The sequence below is a fragment of the Fukomys damarensis genome, unplaced genomic scaffold (genome assembly GCF_012274545.1).
Source record: "Fukomys damarensis isolate Sample0158 unplaced genomic scaffold, DMR_v1.0_HiC HiC_scaffold_39, whole genome shotgun sequence".
Taxonomy (NCBI): Eukaryota; Metazoa; Chordata; class Mammalia; order Rodentia; family Bathyergidae; genus Fukomys; species Fukomys damarensis.
In genome coordinates this window covers 106,922,306-106,945,749 of record NW_022900951.1, presented here as the reverse complement: position 1 = coordinate 106,945,749, position 23,444 = coordinate 106,922,306, and the positions used below count along the sequence as shown (strand labels likewise).

Here is a 23,444-nt window from a genome sequence, read left to right as displayed (position 1 = left end):
CACACACACACACACATATATATTTCAATACAATCTTTGTTTTCAGTCTTCCACTGGGGTTTTGAAATGTACCCCACTTAGATAAGGGAGGACTACTCTACCCGAATGTGTCAAGGCCTCTTTTATATGTTTGAATACTAAATTTGTAGTCTTAAAAGACAAGTGTGACCCTTTAAGTTTAGCCTCTGTACTGGGAAAATTAACTTCTATAAACTTTAGTTTTACTATTTTTAAAAGATAATAATAATGAGGCAGGTGGCTTTTTTATTATTACTTGGGAGGGGTAGGGGAAAGGAAAGAGATGAATGGAATAAATATGAGAAAAGGAAAAAATTTGAAACATTTTTGTAAATAGGAAGGAGTTGGAGGGGTTAACAGGAGGGTAAGGAAATGGGAAAAATTAAGCATTAAGATAAATTATGTAAAGGTACAAATCTTCAGTGATGAATGTCATTATATTGTATACTTAAAATGTACCAATAAAGTTAATTTTAAAATGTGATCATGAGCCCTACTCCAACTCCTAGAGTTATAAAAAGAAAATATGAAGGGATTTGAAATTATGCTGCCCTTACTCATTTGTTTTTTATTACTTTTGTAACTAAATAGTATTAAATTTATTTGACTTTTAAGTAGAAGATGCTTTTTCAGTAAGTCAGACATAGCAATTCCCTACTCAGTCACAGATGGTAAAATTAACAGTGGTGATGTTTGTTAACAGTAGGATGGTTTTAATTAAATAGGAAACTGTGCTATAGGCTGCTGGTGTGACAGGTTGTAAATTTTTTTTTCTTTCTCTACTAAAGGATAAATATCACCCAAACTCTGTGCACTGGAATAAGAACTTTGTGGGTTCTATCAGAGATCCATAGTATCCTTTATTTAGATGATGATGTGCCCTAAGTCCATACCCTGCTCAGTGTGGTAAAGGGAATATGCCAGTCTATCTGTGTGAACTCTACCAGTTGAAACTACCACTGCAGTTGATGTATAGCAAGTTATCATTCCAATCAAATTTGTTTTTCTTCTAATCTTCAGTTGCAATCAGTAAATTGTTATCATAAAGTAGAACTTTGCTTTGGTTTTTACTTTGAAGTTATTCCCCAAGTGAAGGAAATAGTGATTCCATTTTCTCTATCTTAATTTCATGTCTATAAGTAAGTGAAAATAGGGGTGCTGGAAAGAGAATGAGCTGATATCAGGGAGAGGTGGCCAGACGACTTGTAAAGTATGGCACCAGGCATGTATTGAGTGTCTGTAGAGTTCACAGTGTAGTGTGATGTACTGCAGTGTGTCACTCTGTGTGTGTGTGTGTGTGTGTGTGTGTGTGTGTGTGTGTCTCCTCACTTGGGCTGGAGGAGTGGGCAATGCCAATTGAGAAGACAAGATGTCATTAGCTTATGAGGAAGAAACTATACTTACATAACATGACTTAGCAACAATCATAAAATGAAAGGAATACAGTTAGAGCATCAAATGGGGAGGTAAGATAGAAAAATGTTGCTATTAGTATGGTATGATCACAACGAATACTTTCCTTACTGACACCATCTCAGATGTCTTCCCTAGGAAGCTACTGTATTGTGAGTTAAAAAGTTAAGGAATCCTGGATTCTTATTTTCTGCCCTTCTACATTCACCTCAAATGTTCTTCCCAATGCCAAGCTTTATGGCACATACCTGTAATCCCAGCTACTCAGGAGGCTGAGTCAGGAGAATTTCAAGTTTAAGGGCAGCTGGATAACTAAGACTGTCTCAAATTTTTATATATATAGAAATATATACATATATATGTATATATATGCATATATGTGTATATGTATATATAATATGCATATATATGTGTATATGTATATATATATATGTATATATGTGTATAAATATATGGCTAGGGGTGTAGCTCAGTGCTCCCTGACTTTGATCTTCCATAAGTAGCAACTGTTTTCCTTTATCTATTGTATAATTTGTTGAAAGAACTTTTTTTTTTTTTTGCAGTAGCAGGGTTGGAACTCAGGACCTTGAACTTGCAAGGCAGGTGCGATACCACTGAGCCTAAATCCCCGTCCCTGAAAGAACATTTTTTTGAAATATGGAAAAGCAGTTTTGAATTCCAAAACCTGCCTTGAGACTACCATTATATAGGTCTATTAATCTTTTCAATATGCTTTAACAAACTATCCTATACTAGGTAATTCATAACAGAGATTTATTGCTCACGGTTCTGGAGGTTAAGAAGTCCAAGATCAAGATCAAAACAAGGTGCTAACAGATTTGCTGTTTGGTGAGAACCTTTGTATAACTTCACATGGTAGACAAGGCAAAAAAGATCCCTCAAACCTTTTTTGTTTATTAATGTATATATATACTACATAATAGTTACATTTGTATTGGGGTATTGGTATATAGAGGCAGCATATCTTGATCATTTCTGCTCTCCTAATTTGCCTTTTCACTCTCCCCCCAATACGCTTTCTCATCTTCAACAAGTCTGCCCTTTGGCTTCCTACCAGTTCTCCTTTATTTTACTCTTTTATATATGTATTAGGTATCTTATATAAGAGAAACCAGGCAATATTAAACTTTTTGTATCTGACATCTTTCACTTAATATCATGGTCTCAAGTTCCATCCATTTTCCTGCAAATGACACTATTTCATTCTTTTTAGTATTCCATTTGTATATATGACACATTTTCGCTATTTGTCTGCTGGTGGGCGTCTAGTCTGTTCCCAGAGCTTAGCTATTGTGAGTTGTGCTATTATAAACATTGGAGTAACTAGAGTATGATGTCTTTAACTCTTTTAAGAATATACCCAGAAGTGGTATATCTCAGTTAAATGGAATTTCTATTTTTAGTTTTGTGAGATAGCTCCATACTGATTTCCATAGTGGTTATACTAAATTATATTCCCACCAAGAATGTAGAAAACTTCTTTTTCCCTCAGATCTTCACTGGTATTTGTTGTTTTTTTATTCTTGATGATAGCCATTCTGAGTGGGGTAAAATGGAATCTCACAGTTGTTTTGATCTCCTTTTCCCTAATACAAAGGTGATGAACATTTTTTCATGTACTTTTTGAACATGTGCATTTCTTTGGAGAAGTGTCTATTCAGTTCATTTACTCATTTTTTGATTTGGTATTTTTTAGTTCTTTATATATTCTACTTATTAGCCTTCAATCAGCAGTCTTTTCTTAAGGCACTATCCCATTCAGCAAGGCAAACCCTCATTACCTAATTGCCTCCCAAAGACCTTACCTCTTGGTACTATCACCTTCAGGGTTAGGTTTAACTTTGTACATTTGGGGGAGAGCAAAGACACAAACATTCAGACCGTAGTAAGTGGAAAGGCCTGATTTTTACTAGAAAGTGTGAGATATCTGGCAAATATTAATTGTTTATGTGCTTGGAAGGGTACCTTTTTGAGAATGTGGAGTTGAGAAATGAATCTGAATCTAAGTAGAGTAGCTATAACAGGAAGTCTGTTGTAAATTCACATGAATTGTAAAGATAAGATCACTTATTTAATAGGGGATAAATAGGGTCCAGGGATTTAGCACAGTGGTTCTGGCACCTGCCTCTCAAGCACAAGGACCTGAGTTCGATCCCCAGTACCAAAAAAACAAAACATAGGGGATAAATAGTATGTTTATATAGTAGTCTCAATGTGTTAAGAAGTAAGAAAGAAAGGTACAAGATCCCAATAATGAATGTAACTCTACTGTATACCTAAAATGTACCAATAAACTCAATTTTAAAAAAAAGAAATAAGAGTGAAGAAAGCTTTAAAACAAAATCAAGGAAAAGCACTTTAGATGGATGCAGTGCAACAGATCTCTACAGTTGAAGTCTGGTATATGTTGTGAGAGGTAAATCTTATTCTTAATTCCTAAAGGGAAATTGATCAATAAACCATTATACCAATGTTCCTAGAATATTGACTCATAATGAAATAACTCATCATTCCTTAAGGGAACAAGAGATATTAGTTCAGTTTCCAACCATTTCTTGCAGTTTTCAGATCTACTACAAAGAATAACACTACCTTTGGGTGTCCTAGACGAGGGAAATAATTGAGTGCTAAGGGAAGTTGCCAACAATGATACTAATGCCAAAGTTTGGTCATCCTTCCTGGTCCCCATGCCTCTAAAGGATTAGTTATCTAAAGATAACTATAATTCTTTGTTTAACACACTACAGACTGGAGATGAGCATAACAATTGATGCTTAAGTCAAATTTTGATTATTCAGAAATTCATTTTCTGGTTTGTGGGTCATCTAGAGCAATGATGTATTTCATTCTCCATTTTGCTCTCTGACTTTTGGGCAATTTTACTGCCCATTATTCTTTTACCAGAGGGTAAGCAAGGAAGAAATAGGAGAATATCATTTTACCAGACAGTTTTGCTATGTATTATTGTTCTGGTGAAGATTTTGATGGAGAAGGAGGCAGAAATTATAGGTCAAACTGAGTGGGTTGATGTCTATATGAATTTAATTTTTCTTCACAATCTCCATTCCCTGTGAAAAGGTGAAATGTCTGTATAGACTTTGAAAAGGAAGACTTCCTGGCAAAGGAAGAAAAGCAGCCCCTCGAACAGTTAAAGTGCTGAAAAGTGTATAGTTTAGAACTTTATATAACTATTATGATGCTAGAAAATATTCTATAGCAAGCAACTTCCATTGGCCCCTAGGGAGGGACAGGTTAAATAACGTATTTGATGTAGCATTTTTAGTAATATGCTATGGATGTTTTTTAGTGATGGTCAGTATTTTTCATTTTTCTGAATTACCTTTTTAACAAGTTCATTATTCATTAACACACTCATATATATTCAACCTCTCCCACAGTTATCCTAGCTCCTATGTGCAATCCATTATGCTAAGAAGACTGGGATGTGTTCCATTTAACCTATTTTTTTGCTCTCAAACTAATTATTTCTAGCTGATAATTAAGCCGCCTATGTTGTTTTCTGGCTTATTAATGACTTACAGGTCTAATTATATAATACATGTTTTTGAAAGGTAAACGACTTCACTGTGGCTAAACTGACTTGGAACACAAAAGGCTATTCTTTGAGGTGGTCTAGGAAGTAATCACTAAAGGGGACATTCATTGTAAGAAAATTTATGTGTGTATAATAGCTTGTGATTTACTTATGGTTAGGAAGAAAAATGCCAGAACCTTAGAAAAATGAACTTAAAAACTCCAGGTAATCTGCAAGAAAAAAACAATTAGAAAGATGAAGAGATGTAATTGTATTTAATAAAATGTTTAAAAACAAGTATTGGGCAAGTCTATTTTGTAGAATTAAATAATAAATGATAATAAAAGTCAAAAGAGCTTCTAGTTTTTAATACATTCTTGACTTTAAAAATATTGTATGCATACAACAAATATTTCATACCAAATATGCATGAAGCTCATATTCTTATACTTTAGAGGGAATCTAGGAAACATAGAAATGCAGTAGCCATGACTTCATTATTTGTGAATAAAAGATGTATAATGTCATAACTAGCTTCATTCTTTTAAAGCTAAAAAGAGTTCTAACAGATGAAATATCTGCATTATTATTTTGTTTACTTAAATTCCACCTTTTGGGGACTAATTTTCAGTACAGAAGGATTGCAGTTAAGGCTCAGTCTGCTTAAAAGAAGTCTTTTTCAGGATTGCCTGCTTAACACATTGGTTTCCTCACTTCTTATTTCTAAGAAATAATTTCTAAATAATTAAGCAATAGTATAAACTAAAGTATCAGGTTAATTATTCATGACTCCTTAGTAAAAATGCAACTCTTAAAAGTGCATCTTCTTTAAAATAATGCAACTCTTCTGTTTGATTGACTAGGAGCCCTAATAGAATGATCTATCCCTGGAGTGGTAGTTAGGAGACCAAACTCTGCCATTGGTTTGCTGTGGAACTTTTAAGTCACCTTAACCTCTCTGATGTTTAGAATTCTGTGTTTTAGCTGCATTATCCTGCCTTCTCTGTTCACCTTACAAGGTAGCTATAAGGTGGATATGGAGAGCTGAAAATATAGCAGTCTCTGAATATGTTATTACTGTTGTTAAAGTAATAGAGTCAAACATCTAGTAATGGCAGTGAATGAGTGTTCCTACTTTTGCAGCTGCTTCATATTTATCTGCATTTTGTGTGTAAGCCTCAACTTCACACTGAATCAGGCAAGACAATATATTTGGTGATATAGTTCACCTCTACGCTGAAGGGCAGAAGCAACCATTTTTAAAACTAATGTAGCTTGCAAGAGGCTATCTAGAAAGCAGCAACAGATATATTGCCATCTTGAGCCAAATCATTTTGTTGACCACAAGGCAGAACGGCAGCAAGCTAAGATGGGAGAACTGTAGTCATTATCCAAAGGTCATACTTGATAAGCAGATGCTGCTATTTCTTCCCCTAACTCCCATATGTCTGGAGGGGCATATGGGCAGCAGGGGGAGCCAGAAATCTCACTGTCACAAAAGTATTTAAGTGATTTTTCTACAAATAGAACTGGCTATACTGTGTGCAGAGTGACAGGAGCCCCTGTCTTCAAGGAGTTCTTACTCTAAGGCAGTAAGCAGCTAAAGCCTCAGGCAGAGTACACACCTGTCTTGTTGCTTACCTCAAGGTAGGCATTCCATAAATTTCATCTGAATGGATCAGGTGAATGAATGGTTGGGAAGACCTGTAAGGAATTAACAATGACCTTTGAAAGTTCATTCCTTGGAGTTCCTATTTAGAATAGCAAAGGTGACAACTTGAAAACACTTACTGATGTAACTTGGAGTCAAATATCTATTTATATTTAAATACCTGAAATTCAGATCAAGAACCAGGAATAAATTTACTATTTATGTTAATATGTACAGAAAAAACAAAACAAAATTATGGTTTCCATATCTTTTATGTGGTTACATTCCAACTTACTGGATTATAAAGCTATAAGTTATGTTGAATAATTTGTCATATATTAAATTGATTTGATGTATTTCCTACCAAAATATCTTGGAGGTAATGTTTATACTTTCTTCTTCATCAGTGTTGAACCGTGCATCAGTAAAAACAGTTCTCCCAATGGAATTCTACAGATGAGGTAATGTGGTGCAGGAGGAAAGATTTTTAGTCAGAAGATATGAATCCCAGCTCTTACACACGGTCATGTTATGAGCTTGCGGAAATCATTGATATTCCTCAAAGATGCAGTTTTCTCATCTATAAACCAAAAACATTAATTTCTTTCCCTCCTATAGGGATGTTTTAGAAATAGTTGATAAACTGTATAATAATGTCGGGTATTGTTAGTGCAAGAATTAGACATAATGTTCTAATGCTCCAAGACTATTTTCTGGCATTCTGGTATAGAAGATGGCATACAGTCCCTGAACTTTGGTAACTATCTTAAGGATGTTCAATTTAAAGACAGTTGTGTAAATGATTACTCAAAGTTACCTTTAAGTAAAGTGTATTGAGCATGGAAGTTGCATAGATTGTAATGGACAATTTTAGACTCCTTTCAGATCATGCTATTCATTTGAAGATGTCTAGAGACTTCATTTATGTCTGTCAATCCAAACCACATATACTATGCATTGCACTGGTTTACAGTGACCGAAATATGTTGTTTGTTTATGGTGCAGGAGATGGAGCCCAGGGCCTTGTGCATACTAGGCAAATGCTCTAATACTGAGCCACATCTCCAGGCCCCCTCATAGAACTTGATATACACTGAAGTTATTAGAAACTTTGCTTAGCATCACTTTTACTGAACTGTAAAATGACCAGTTTAATTTGGAGGAATATTATCATTCTAAACACAAATCAATTTCCTATGCTCTAAAATATAACTATACTTAAGAGCAATAGGGAATCCATAGCCATTCCCTGTGTACTGAATTGGGTTATAAATGTGTCACAAAATGCTCAAATCAGATTGTCTGTCACTGAAGTACAATCCTATCTCCAAGAGGGCAGATAACTATCAAGAATGAACTTTAAAAAGAAAACATTTTGTAGATGTAATAAAATAGGAAACATAGCTGATTAGGCAAAGTTCCAAAGATTCCTTAGTTTATTAAAGTACATTGAAATGTATATTTGAGAGATTTAATAAACTAACCTTTAATGAGTACCTAGGGGCCAATGAAAGAGAATGACAGAGAATTAGGAGTATTTTATTTGATTGTCTCATAATGTACACTGATTAGGTTTTTCTGAATGCTCATTGCTGTATAACAATACTAATTAATAAAAAGATTGAATTTAAAATGTCTCTAGATTATAATTGTCGCCTACTCTTGTGTGTACACAAATACCATGCTTGGTTTTAATAGCCATCCCTATAACTTCGGCAGTGACAGACAGGAATTTTGGTCATTACATCATTAAATTTTAAAAGGTTTCATATGTGAGCAGTGCTTTGATCAATTAGAGTAATTCATTTCTACCGTACTGGAAATGTTTTTAGCATTTTAGCATTAGGTTTTTATTTTAAGTTGTGATAGTACTTAGCTCTAAATAATATTAATTGATGGGAAGGTATGTAGAAGTTATTTGATATTTAAGAACATTTTTCCACACATTCTCTCAAGTTCAGATTTACAATGACTAACATTCTTAAGGAGGCCTTTTATTTGTTTTTTGTATTTTTGGTACTGGGGATTGAACTCAGTTCCTTGTGCTTGCAAGGCAAAGGCAGCAGAACCACTGAGTTAAATCCCAGCCCAAGGAGGCCTTTTATGTGAAGCAGTATTGGAAATGCTTTCTTTTAAATTCTGCCTTACCTATGCTACAATTAAATAATCTACTGACTGCTAAATAAATTTTGCATAGGTGATACTAGGAAGGCGTCATTTCGGTGCTGTCTTCTCTCTCTTTTTCTACTTCTACTACTGAATTCTATTTCAGATTTCTATCAGTGTCTTCCATCATTTAGGTTTTATTTTTCTTAAACTTGGAGTTAGGAGATCACATGGTGCAACCTTCAGTTTTTAGATGAGGAAAACAATCAAGATTACTTGCCCAGTGAGTTGATAGAAGATCAGAGACCAGAGCCTATGTCTTCATGGCCTTTCTCTCTACTTAACTGCTTCCTTTACATTTTTTACATTTTACCATATCTTTTTAAAAGTTTAGTAGAATTACTGAGGTGACAGGTAACATAGGCAAACTGCACTGCAGCATGATCTTATCAAATGTAGTTATGATTAAGATGCAGTGCTTTCCAGCATTCTTCATCACATTGTGCATTCAGTGAAGGAAATGAGTGGTGACTTGAGGATAGGGGTGATTGGCCTAAAGTTCCAGGGATTTTGAGGAAGGCCAAGACCAATCCCCAGAGATGGCTTGGATTCTTTGGAGAACAATAAGAAAACAAAATAGACACGAAATTTCTGAAGTATTTTAACCTGTTCTCCTGGAAGCAAAGAAAGGAACTCAATCCTGTAATTACACTTTACCTTATTTTTGCCAAGATTTTAGTTCTGTTTGTTTTTGCCAGTAGAGCTGTCCAATATTTCCTCCAAAAGGGAAGTCCCCAAAGCACCAAAAACTGAACAATGTATGCCACACAACTACTAGTTTCCTGCATGTTGTACGTGATGAGTGTATGAAATTACCTTCTAAATTTTACCTGGTTTTAAGTTCAAAAATGTCTTGAGCAGTGAATACTCATTTGCTGGCTTTAAATTAGAAAACCATTTTGATCCATAGTTCACACTCCTGATTGCAAATTAGAATCCCCTGGTGGTTTTTAAAAACTGAATGTGTAGGCTTCACCCTGACTAACTAAACTGGAATTTCTGGGTGTAGGGCCCAAGTGTTGGTATGTTTGAAAAATTCCCCAGGTGATTTTAGTATATAGCCTGGGATGAAACTGCCTTAAAATCTCAATCTCCTCTGGGACATTCCTACCAAATCTATAAGATCAGGGACTGAGTTGAGGCAGACAAGTAGCTGGTAAAAATCTAAACAACATGGGAGCAGCTCTGCTCCCTTTGCAGAAAACCTCATTTAGGTCACAAATGTGAAAGAAAACAATTGCCTTTTAGAAGCCAAAGGAAGCAACTTTAATAGAGTTGGTTTCCTTGCACTATAGCTATATGGTCATGATTAGCATCTTCCCAGGTGGCCAGGCAGCAGAGCTAGGTTTTCGGAGCCTTAGTTCATTGTTACTCTATTTCTTTCCCCATCATCCCAAGAAAGTGTACAGTTTCCACGAAATTCTGAGCCTGTAAATTTGCGTATCTCCAGTAGATGTTTCCACAAGACTAAGGAGCAAGGCTCTAAAGTATTATAACAACAACCACAATGGAAGGTGGCAATGGATTCAATTAGGGAGGGAATGAAAGTGGATATTATCTTCCAAAAGAAACACCTTGGTTTTTGAGTCTCATTACAAGACCCAGTGGGCATTAGTTAGATTGAGATGTTTACGTCTTTGTTTATCTTCAGCTTCTTAAGGATACTTTTGGGAAGTTACTATGCTTTTATAGTATTACTTTGCCTAGTACATGTTTCCTCTGTTGTTTAGTTGAAGCAATTAGATTGTATTCCTGCTGATGCTGGGGTGCCTAGAATACTTAGCTGTTAAGACCCAAATTTTAAAAAGTGCAGAATAAAAAAATAGATAATAGAGTAGGGAAATCTTTTTCAAATGGGAAGGTGATCAAGAGATGAGGAGAAGATAAAGGAGGTGGGAAAACTAATGAATTGAAGAAAAAATGGAAATAAAGCTTTTGTAAATGAGAAGGGGACCAAGAGTTGCAAGAAGCAGGGTGGTGGTGGGGTTTTAAGATGGGTTTTATACCTGTTCCACTCCTTATGTACTGCAAAAATGTGTTAATAAAAAATTAAAAACAAAAACAACAATGACAAAAAGAATATCTACACAATGTTTAAGTCCTATCCTCCAGAATGTAACATGATTCTAACTTCCATAGAATAATATTTTGCTGCGGATGCACTGTTAAGTTGAAAATGTTCATGGAACTGAATTTGACTATGGCATTCTCTTCAACTCAGTCCATCACTTTGTAATCTCCTAGGAGCTCTGATGTACTATGCCGGTTGTCTCAGAGCATCTTCCTGAAATGAATTTACTTTAAAGTTAAAGATGATTAGGGTGCCTCTTCTTCAGGAGACAATTACATCACTATATTCTTTGGCAGGGAGAAAAAACAACATAGCATTAATTTTTTTAAGCTTTCTTTGAGTATTGTTAAAAGGAGAATTGTCAGCTTAATCCAACATACTGTAATAACAAAAGACAACTGCTATTAAAATGCAAAATTTTCTAATAAGATCATTTTGAAGAGTTGTTTGGGGAGGCGGAGAGAAGGAAGGATGAAGGGAGAAAACAAAGGAATCTATTAAGTATTCCTGACCTTCAAAGATACGTTTGTCACCAAATGCAGTAGATAAAATAAACCAAGTCTAAGACATATTATTAAAATTTTGTTTGTTTGTTTTTTTTACTGTCCTTAGCCCAATGGTATGTTATCCTACCTCTTAAACTATTATTTTTTTTTCCTGGATGAATTTGTATTTCCTGACAGGCTTTGTTAAGAATATATTGTAAAGGTCAAATATAAGCCATTTGCTGGTGTTTCCAGGAAGCCTTTATGCCATGGTAAATAGAGATTGGAAGGAGTTTTATTTTTCAGCATAGCTCAATGGATATGCCTCCAATGGATGTGCTTTTTCTTATATGAAATCCCACAAACCTTGCGATTTCTTAAGACTGGGGCTTAAAGTTTTTAAATGGAATCATCTTGGGCTTTTCTTTTCCCCTCAACTCTCAGATTCAATCAAACACTAATTCCAGGTAATTCCGCTTCAAGAATATCTCAAAATCATTTATTTCTTTCCATTCCTACTTCCACTGCCTTCATTTCATGCTAATGTCATCTTTTACTGCATCACTGTGACTTGTCTATGCTTCAGATGCTTTCTTACCTCCAGTGTATTCTATATCCTGCCATTAGAGTGACCTTTCTAAGGCACATTAGATATGGCACCTAGAACATATATGTGCACACACACCCACACGCATCCAGAATGAATTCTGTGGTCCTGTAATAATTGCTGTGATAAAAAGTCTTTGCATACTCTTGTGGAGAGAGCCATTGAGCCAGGGAAACCTTTACTGAACAGGTGACATCTGAGCAGGGTTCTGAAGCAATGAGTAAAAGTCTTCCAGTTGGAAAAAAGGGAAAATTGTATTTCAGTCAGAGGGAAATATACAAAAACTCAGAAAGATGAAAGCCCATAGCATGTTTGAGGACTTTGGAGAAGTTTACCATAAATAAAGCTAAGAAAACTTGAGGGAAGTGATAGGAAGCAAAACTAATTTGGGCCAGATGACCTGCCTTCATTTCTGCTTGTAAACTCCTTGAAGAAACTGTCTTATGAAGTCCTAAAATCGTCAGACCTTGCATACTGCCACGCACATAGAAGTGTTTGAATGAACTGGATGAATAAGGAGAGAGACTATCAGTCAGTATTAATTCCTTGGCTTATTCATTCCAGTATGTATTGAATACCTTAATTCAACTTCAGGCTGAAGCAAAATTAAGGCCTACTTGTTCTTTTATACAACAGTATTGGTAAGACCTGTTTCGAACACTAATTAGTTCTTTTTGCAGACTTTCCCCTTTATGGTCATTCTATCTTCTGTAGGACCAAATTATAGCTTTCTCAGTAGTGGATTTGACTTCAACTCTGTCAGGGACTTTTCCAAAAGAGTTAAATCATTTGTCAACACCCCATATCAATAAGCCTGAGGCAGAATTGTTATAGGGGAAGTATGGATCTATAAAGATGCATTAGCATATTACAGGAATCTCTGTTTTTTCCTGTGTGTTTAATTTCACAGTAGCAAGAGCTGTTTATCATACATCCTTGCAAAACTAATTCAAGTGGGGATTAAACATTAGGAATGCAGGAAGCATAACTCCAAAGCATTAATGATACAATATAGCAAATTAATGGGTTGGGGAAGGAGGCAAGATATAAATGACATGCAAGTGAAGGTTTACTGTATGTGTATAATTCTATCTTTAAAGAATGCTAAATCACAGACTCATCATTGGTTAATTAGAAGGTAATTAAAATTGTAGTGCAATGATTGGATAAATAGTTAATGAAGGCTGAATAAATGAAGAAAGGAAATCTGGTGAAATTAGTGTGTACATTTTGGGAAAAGCAAATATACAGATGTTACTCATGCAGTGCATTAGTCTTAAAGAATATCAATATATGCTTCTAGCATTAATTGATAAAATTAACTCTCTGAAGACCAAAAGCGTTCCAGCTTTCACTCTTTTCTTCAAAGTATCTTATACTAAAATGCAGATTTATCTGACAGCACCTTCAATTTTCACTCACAGCATGTAGAATTATTTTGCTGAACCTTGTTTACAACTTATTTATTGACATTTTAAGAATCTATTAGCAGAAATTGGTGTTCTATGAATGTTGTAACTGTTCCTACTGAAAGGACTGGCTCAGCCTAGGCTCCTGACCAGATGTAGTTGACAAGCTAGTTTTTAAAAACACAGGAGTACTTTCTACAGCTTTAATGAAATCAGTCAGCCTAAAGGGAAGACCTCATTACAGATCTGACAAGATACAGTCCAATTTCAATACCAGAAGAACTCTCTGTCCCCAGGCTCTGAAATCTGCAATTATTTATTTTATTGAAAAAGAAACACCCATAATACAGTATCTCTGGACACATTCTCAGGCGAGTACTAAACAGATAACTTAATGGTCAGTGTGTTAGGAACCTGGCCTTTTCATGTCACTCAGGTGGAAAATTGGTCAAAATTGCAGCATGGCCTAGAGCCAGCTCAAAGCAGGCACTGATGAATCACCATCTCTGTAACCGCCTACCTCACCTCCAAAGAGGGGAAGAAAACAATGGTTGTTGTAACTGTTCCCAAGGCTAAACTACTGCAAAATAAAGATTTCTCTTCGCAGTTCCCCTGAAGACTGCTAGACTTTATCCTAAGGAAAATGATAGATCGCTCCTCTACCATCTGTCACTTTGAACTGTTTTATCAAATCAACATTTTTTGAAACTTGTTTTCATTGAGGAATGTGATTTTGCTGTGTTTTCAAACCCTTAAATTGTACAGGGAAAAATAGTCCTGAAGCTTTCTTCTTCTTGAAGTTGGAAATATATATTTTGCTTTTGTACTCACAGCTCAAACACTTGAACAGATTTAGTTCAGCTTTTTCTCAAATAATTCATGTTTACCAAGCCTGAAGATGTTAGCCACACTAGAAAAACAGAACATTCTAAGTGTAGGAAAATATGGATTTAGAGAAGTGGTCCTTCTCCATCCCAACTCCAGTGTCACTGCTAGTGGTTCTCCAATAGTATAGCACCCGGTATGAACTGAACACTTGGAGGAAGGCATTTTAGTTACAAGCAGAAATTGTCATATATTCTTTTGGGAAGTTCAAGGCGATGACAAATATGGCTTCCTATGCTAAACGCAGTCCAAGCAAAGAGCAATCAGTGACTATTTATTTTCGGCATTATTTATAAATGATTTACCTTAATGGCTATGCATTATCTGGAAGAAAAAGTGCCTTAGAAGAGGAATGCAAAGATAACATCTTCCAAGCCATAAATAGTATGTAGTCTGAAGTCCTAAGGAGCCACGCTCCCAATGTTCCTATTTCATTTTTGAGGCAAATTCATTGATTTTGCCCCTTTCTTGTAAGGGGAGACATTATCATCCCTACTTTACAATGCAGAAACAGTCTGAGAGAGATCAAATTACTTCTTTTATATACATTGTAAGTAGCACATTTAGTAAGGGGCATGCCTAGTAAGTGACACATGAGGATTTGACTCCAAGACTGACTCTAGAGCAGCACTGTCCAGTAGAACTTTTCTCTGATGATTGAAATGTTTTAGATATATTCTGTCCAGTATGCTAGCAACTAACTACTAGTGGTTATTGAGCACTTGAAGTACAAATGAACTTTTGAATTTAGACCATTTTAATTCATTTAAACTTGAATTTAAGTAGCTACTTATGGCTTTTGTATTAGAAAACACATCTCTAGAGACTATCTTTTGTTGACTAGTTTGTAAAGCAGGATGTGCAATCTGGTACATGCAGAACTATTAATAGACAATCCATATATAGGATATGTTTTATAGTATTTTCTCATATAAGTGTCTTAGTTCATGGAAAAACGGTTTTGCCTTTCAAAGGGCAAATGAAGTTATACAAAGTATTTTAGTAAGCTTTATTTTTCTGTGGCAACATACCTGAACTGATCAACTTAAGAGCAGAAAGACCTATTTGTCTTACAGTTTCAGAGGTTTCAGTCTGTGGTTATTGGATCTGTTGATTTGGGCCTATGTCGAAGCAGAACGTCATAGCACAGAGTACCTTGTAGAGCAAAGCTGCTCTTCTTATGGTGGTCAGGAAGCAAAGAGCAAGGAAGGGCCATGGGTTCCAGTGGCCTCTTCAAGGGTTTGCTACCAGTGACTCAACTTCTTTCCACTAGGCCTCACCTCCTCAAAGTTTAACTACCTTCCAGTAGCATCACAGGCAGGTGACAAAAACTTTAACATTTAAGCCTCTGGAGGACATTTCAGATTCAAATCATAACACAAAGTTAGGTATAGAGTGTATGATAGTCTTATTACCACTTCCCAGATAGACTTTAGGAATCCTAGCATAGAGAAAGAACGTTAAAGGAACCCCAAAGCTATGTCCTTCTTCTCTTTAAGACTGCCCCTAGAAATAGACCAGTTGGCATCTGGTGTGGGTAATACAACTACTTTACCCAAAGTTCAATATAAATTTCTGGAGTTCTTATACTGTTATATAAGATACCATACCAGGCATCTTGGAGGAAGAGGGTTTAAGAAATGATTGAATATGAAATAGGTCCTCAAGGAGCTTACAGCTTAGTAGGGGTAAAAAGGAAGGTAAAGGGAAGGTAAAAGGGAAGGGAAGATAAAACAACCAAAGAAATACAACACAGGGCATGCTCTAAAAGACAGAAAAGATACAGATTAAGATCTAAGGAGAGCCAGAATAGTGTTTAGGAATTTAAAAAACTGAGTTCTTTTTTTTTCTATTGCTCATTGGCTGTGTAACCTTGGAGAATTTACTTCTGTGCTGTTAAGTTTCCCATTCCTTGTAGTAAAATGAGTAGTAACTACAAAATAAAATGAAGGGATAATGTATGTATCTATGGTATTGTTTACACAACGAATGGTAGCACCCCTGATGGGTGGTACCTCTTGCCCATTGCTATGTGTATACTGGGTTGGGTAGAGGCAAATAAGAAAAGGTACCACCATGAAGGAAATACCTTCTGAGATTTACCCTGATGGAAAGGTTGTGTTTTGTTTTTGCATTACTGGAGATTGAACCCAGGATGTTCACGCTGACCTACATCCCACCCCTTTTTAAATTTTATTTTTATTTGGGACAAAGTCTTGCTAAGTCACTAAGTTGTTCAGACTTGGCTTAAAGGACAGTATTTTAAAAGTTAAAAATCAAGAAACAGGCCTTAGCGAGGTGTGGTAGTGCATGCCTGTCATCCTGACTACTTGGAATGCTCAGGCAGGAGGATTGCAAGTTTAAGCTCAGCCTGGGCAATTTAGCAAGAGCCTGCTTCAAAATAAAAATTTCTTGAAAAGGGTTGGGAATATAGCTCAGGGGTCGAGCACACTTGGATTTGACCCCCAGTACTGGGGGAATAAAAAGCAGGTCGAAGAGCAGTGAACACCAAAGGTGTGGAGGTAGGGAAGTGTACTAGATGATTTGTGAATGCTAGATAGTACCAAATTGAGATCTCCACACCAGCTGAATCAACATCATCTGGGAACTTGTCGGAAAAGCAGACAACTCAGACTTACTGAATCTGAATCTGCATTTTAACAAGCTCTCCAGGGAACACTTGTGCATGTTAAACATTTGAGAACTGTTGGAATAGATTGAAGCTGGGCCATAAAAGTAAGAGACAAATGGCAGGAGGTTTTTTATAATGGACTCGAGTGCCTTGACCAAGTAGTTTGGGAATTACTAAAAGTTGCTGAAAGATCAATGAAAACTTGCCTGTCACCTGCGTCACAACTGGAAAAGGTTGCTGAAGCCTAAATTTTTGCTCTGAAAGTGTTTATGTCTACCACCACTCAAATAAGCCCATTAGTAGAAGAGGACTTTTGCCCTTCCCTTTCTCATCTCCTTCCAATTACTTTTACTCACCAGTAATCTTTTACAGTTGCCCTTGCCTCAGCTAAGCCAGTTATATGTCACATTGGATTCACAAAATTGACAAAATAGGTTTCATTTGTTTGATATCAGCGATTCGAACTGAGAAATGTTCCATTGTTTTGGCTGCTAACCCCTTGCCTAATAAGTGGAATTTCAGTCCAGCTCTTTTGAACATTGTGAATATTCCCTCAGAACTAAAAAGCAGAGTGGCTGGATAGTGACAGCTGCAAATGTGGATTCAGAGGTTTTCAGGCCTGTACTGAGGAAAGAGGATAGGTGAACAAAAGTGAGGAGGAAATTTCAGAGATAGAAAAATCATACAAAAATACCTGTTAGCCAACATGTTAAAGGCCTGGCTATTATCCCAACCTCTTATTTTCCCAAAAGTTTTGAATTAAAAGTGAATTTGGAGACACTCTGTTCTCATCATACAGTCCCATATCTGATTTAAACTGAAGTCAAGGAAAATAAGATTCAGGTTACATAAATTTGCTTTACAGATAAATTACCTAGAATATTCCTATTACCAAAAATTGATATTTATTTTTTCAGCATCAATAACTGTCTGGAGATCACTGCCTTGAAATTTCTCAGAATTTTGACGTTTTTTAATTTTAAAATTCCATTATTATTTTAATATTATCATCATTATTATTTTGCAGTACTGGAGGTTGAACCCATAGTCTTCACACTGAACTACATGCCCAGTACTTTTTGTTTGAAACAGGGCTTGACTAGATCATTAAGTTGTCTAGGCTGGGCTCGAACTTGGGGTTCTCTTGCCTCATACTCCTAGAGTGCTGGTATTACAGGCAGGTACCACCATGCCTGGCTTAATATTGATTGATAGAATGATCAACTAATTGATTTTCAAAATTTTAATCTTTATTCTTCTTAGTACATGTTTGCTGACTGTTTTTAAACAGAACTAACCAGAGCAGAATTGTGTTTCTTTGTGTTATAGCTACATAGTCTATGGGCCACAGCTGCAACTAAGATATGGCATGGATCCACAGGGTCAAATTTCAGTACTATCACCTGGGGCAATCATTAAAAGTGTTAGATTGCATTATGAAGGTTGGTCCTAATTTGGCCTGATAGTAGAACACTCAGGAAAGTAAATTATGACAGTAACTGTTACAGCATAAAGAGCTGGGCAGAAGAGATCATTGATCTTCTTTCACGAGAATCATGAAAATTCTTCACTGCTTTCCACAAAGCCTGGGAATCATTTGCATGTGTATGGCAGACATCATTGCATATGAACTCCTTGACCTGCAGATTGAAGTATTCACTGAGAACTGGACATCCTTCTGAGATGTTTGACCCCCTTCTTCCACTGGATGAGAAATGTCATTCTCCAAGGCCCTTCCCCCACTACTCCCCAATATGCATTCTTTCTAAAGAGGCCTCATGTGTGCTATGAAGTCAGATAATCTGTAGTTTGACAGGACGTTAAATAACAGCTGGTCAGCTGTCTACACTAGTCAAATTGGTTTTAGACAAGATTACATTATCACATGGATTTGTTTATGAGCATAAGATACAGAAATAGCAGAAATCTATAACACTAATGTTTCTTATCTGTATTTTATCAATTTACGTTTCTGTTTGGACAAACGCTTTTGTGGGCTCAGGGGATAAGGGGACTAGACGCGATAGAAAAGAATGATTGATCATAGTACAAAGTTTTATTAAGTTTATCCTCAGAAATAAAAGGGCAGGGGCTCCAGGAAATGTATGAGATTTTAGAAAAATTCTGACTTTATTCTATTACTATCTTTTACTCCTCATTTGTTTTTCTTGCAATGACTATCAGTATAATCTATTATAAGTTAGACATCTCATGTATTTATTCTGGGGACAGTAAGCGAGATAATTCAATAAAATGCATTCTACACCACTGGCAGTATGGGAAAAATAAAAATAAACACCCCAAAATAGTAGTTTTTAAAAGGTGATGAGAGCCAACTTAGTACCCAGAGCGTGGCAAGAAATGGGCCCTAGGCAAAGAAGTGCCCTGGGATTGAAGCCTATTAAGAATTCTATAAAAATTCCTGAATTACTCAGAAAAATGAACTAGATAATAAATACCCTCAAAAAATTCTTTCAAATCTAGTATTTTCTCATTCATCGTGTCTAGTAGAAACTGATTTCTTCCATCAGCAACTTCAAGATAAATTGTGTAGTTTGGTTAAGAATTATAATTTGGTGATTGCTAATATTTTATGTTTATCATTGTAATTTTACCAACAAGAATTCTTGGAATTAAAGTAGTAGTTTTATTTGTAGGGTTTAAATAATGCTAATGGAGCTATTTTAATTAAAATAATATTTGTCGTGGACCACATATACATAGCACAGAAAAGATCCAATATGAGTCTGTTTACTGTTGTTGGTTTATTTGGTGCTGTCTTGGGATGATGTAGGATTTTGCTATATCTGTAGCCCTTGCTCTTGAGCTATAAATATTTGCAGACTCTTCAGTCCTGGATAATGTAAAATGTGGATTTGTGTTTAAATTAATCAGCTGAGTGATATGTCTTTCCCTCTTTGATATGAAATCTTTCCTCACAAAAAACAAGGGTGAGATATTGCACTAAATTACCAAGATTTTTACATACCTGGATCTTGGAGGTGAATACACAGAAAGTACTTGAAATTTTTCAGTTTTATTCAGTGTCAGAAAGATCTGTGCATTATTATGAGGAATAAAATACCTAAGTCCCCTACATTATCATATGGGACCAAGTAAAGGGCCAACAAAATTATAGTCAAACATCCAATAACTGCATACCTTTAACAGATCTATTCTCCTGAATTCCTTCAACTTTTACAAAAAGTTACAGCAATGAAAAGATTCAATAAGGAAAGTAGGATATATCCTTGCATCAGAGCAAATTCTAGCTAGTAAAACTGTCTAGGTAGTAATGTCTTGTTATACATCAATAATTTAAGAAATTAAAAATGGAAATTCAAGATTTAGCTATTACAAGCTGTGCCGCTATAAACATGGGTGCACATATTTCTTTGTGATATGATTCTTTTAGTTCTCTTGGAAAGATACCCAGCAGAGGGATGGCTGGGTCAAATGGAACCTCCAGTCCAAGCTCTTTGAGGTATCTCCATATTGATTTCCATAGTGGTTGCACCAGTCTGCACTCCCACCAACAATGGAGAAGGGTTCCTTTCTCCCCACAACCCCGCCAACATTTGTTATTGGTTGATTTCTTGATAGCAGCCATTCTTTGTGGGGTGAGGTGGAATCTCAGTGTTGTTTTCATCTGCATCTCTCGAATGATCAGTGATGTGGAGCATTTTTTCAAATATTTTCTTGCTGCTTTTACTTCTTTGTCTGAGAAATGTCTGTTCATTTCGGATGCCCATTTTTGATTCGGGTCTTTATATTTGGGGGGACTGATTGTTTTGAGTCCTTTATATATCCTTGATAATAGTCCTTTGTCTGAGGAACAGCTGGTAAAAATTTTTTCCCACATTGTAGATTGTCGCTTAGCGGCACAGTTTGTAATAGCTAAATCTTGGAAACAGCCCATTTGCCCATCCGTTGGAAACTGGATAAAGAAGTTGTGGTTTTTCTATAAAATGGAATATTACTCAGCCATAAAGAACGAGAAAATAGATTCATTCATAGGAAAATGGATACATATTGAAGATATACTCCTAAGTGAAATAAATAAGTCACACATGTGTAAATACCGAATAGTTTCCCTGGTGAGAATAATCTGCAACAATGCATAAGATTCTAATAACATTACTGACATTTAGAAATGGGAAGAAAGGAGCTAAAGGTGTAGGGAAGGTGGGATGGGTAGGGGAAGAGTAAAAAGGGAAAAGAAAAAAATGTGAGAGAATGAAAAGATGAAAATAAAGTGTTTGTAGATGGGGAGGGGAGGAGGGGGTGAAGGGAGGGTAGAGGTAAGGGAAAAAAATGAGAATCAAGACTTGTCATGTAGAGGTACAAGATCCCAACAATGAATGTAACTGTACTGTATCCCTAAAATGTACCAATAAACTCAATTAAAGCTGAAAAAAATGGAAATTCAATCTTACAACAGTAGTAGTTAATATTTATTGAGCCTGCCATGTCCATTCAGGTCTGAGACTCAGGTTATGCTTTAGATAGCTCACCCAGCCCAACTGAGAGGAAATGGAAGTGGTGGTAGTCTGGCTAGAAGCAGGAAGTAAGAGAGTAGGGTCACGCCTCAGACAGTACATCAGACAGCACAGTCTCTCTCTCTCTCTCTCCCTCTCTCTCATTCTCTCTCTGTACAAATTAATTGAATATCTACTATGTATTAGATATGTAGCAGAATTTTCTACATATATGATCTTATTTAATATTTTAGCAGTCCCATAATGTAGATACTGTTATTAGCCTCCTTTTATTGGCCATGCCTCTGAATCACTGTAAGATCCTCAGCCAACTACTTAATAAGGCAGGAAAATGGACTGATATATTATTCTATAAAATTATCACATGCAAGACAAAATAGGAAATACTTTTATGATTAGCAATCATTAATCAGAACCTCCTAATCCCTGAGCATTCCTTATAATCAGGACCTTACCCATTCTACAGTATAGTACTCAAATGCTGGAGGTACATTTAAAATCTAATTATTTTAAGTATTATTGCTATAATCAGCATCAGAACTTTTCAGTGATGGCATTAATTCTTGATTATCAACTGCCAAGTCTTTATTCAAATTACATAGGTTAATGTAATGAGTCATCTACCCCCATTTATTGAGGATTAATTCATTGATTCAGCATTTACTATGTGCATGGTGCACCAGGCATATAGTTGTGGGGGAGTAAAGGGAGGAAGAGATATCCTCCTTAGAAAAATGTATAAGCTTACAGAGAAAAGTTTGTTTTAATTCACTAAAATATTGTATTATCATAAGCATGTATTTGTTAATCTTTGCACTAACCCTATGTGCAGTTTTATCACTCCTAGTTACGCATTATGAAACTAAGACTAAGATTATTTGACTTGACAAAAACTATCTAGCTAGTGAAGAATACTGGGGTTTTGAAACTGTCAGACTCTTTCCACTATACTACTCTATCTTCATAGAACTTTTGATTGATAGGATATTGCAGAAAGAAATACCAAGGGAAATTTTGGAACACTACACTAATCGTATCTGGCTCTGGGATTACTCAAGCGCAACAAACACTTATTTTTTTTTGGTAAATAATATAAAAATCTAGTATTCTTTGAAAATAGTTTGTTATGACATCAATATTTTCTAATACTCAGCTATTGATATTTGTTTCTTTAGTTCTAGTCATATTAGAGATTTAACAGGACAGTTATGATACAGTGAACAGTTGACTTAAGATACAGAATCAAGTTTTATTCTTTTCTTTAATCACATAATAGAAAGAATGGATGTTTGACAAGTCCCCAAGGATACTTAATGGATGTGTTCAAAGTGGAGTGTGATTGCTGAAGAAATTGTACTTTTTATGTGGGCTGCACACATTAGCTAGTGAATACCCTTTATTGAAGAACAATAATGTGAAGTCATTTTGTTAGAACCTTAGCATTCATTTTACTGAAATTTGGTTGACCTTTTACAAACTGGATTTGAAGCTTTTTATTGATATTTTGATACATTACCTTAAGAATTGTACAGCTAATGGCTACAGAAAAATGGGGGTTAAAGAATGAACCATATCAGGATTTCCCTTTTGATAGGATGATAGAACTAGTGGATAAAAGGCTTACAAGAGATGGCTTTACTTAGGGCTTTAAAAAAGCTTTTGATTCCACATTTCACAAACTCTTAATTGGAACCCTTGAAATTCCAGGTGCTGCTGCCAGAAGAAAGTATCTCTACTCTCCCTTGACTGAACTATATAAAATTTGGAAAGTGCCTTTTGCCATTTTATATGGTGTCACACTGCATAGTTAAGTGGCCATGAAATCAACAGCATTTAAAGAGGTCAGATTAATACCACTCAAACCTGGGTCATAACTCCCCATCACTCCAGTGTCTAGCTAACCAACTTGTCTGTATCTTTGTTTTATTTTCTCATTTGCCATCAAGTTATGGTTTCTCCTTTTTTTTTAAGAAGACTCTGCTTTCTTTCGTAGGATATGACTTTGATACCAAGATAGTCTAGCAATTGTTTCTGCATCAGTTCAACAGACCT

At 35.7% G+C, this 23,444-nt stretch overlaps 1 protein-coding gene across 4 annotated transcripts in view; it reads left to right on the top strand.

The window, feature by feature from the left end:
- Enox2 (ecto-NOX disulfide-thiol exchanger 2) overlaps positions 1-23,444 on the top strand; it is a 294,940-nt gene that overhangs the window by 107,674 nt on the left and 163,822 nt on the right. The window lies entirely within an intron of this gene.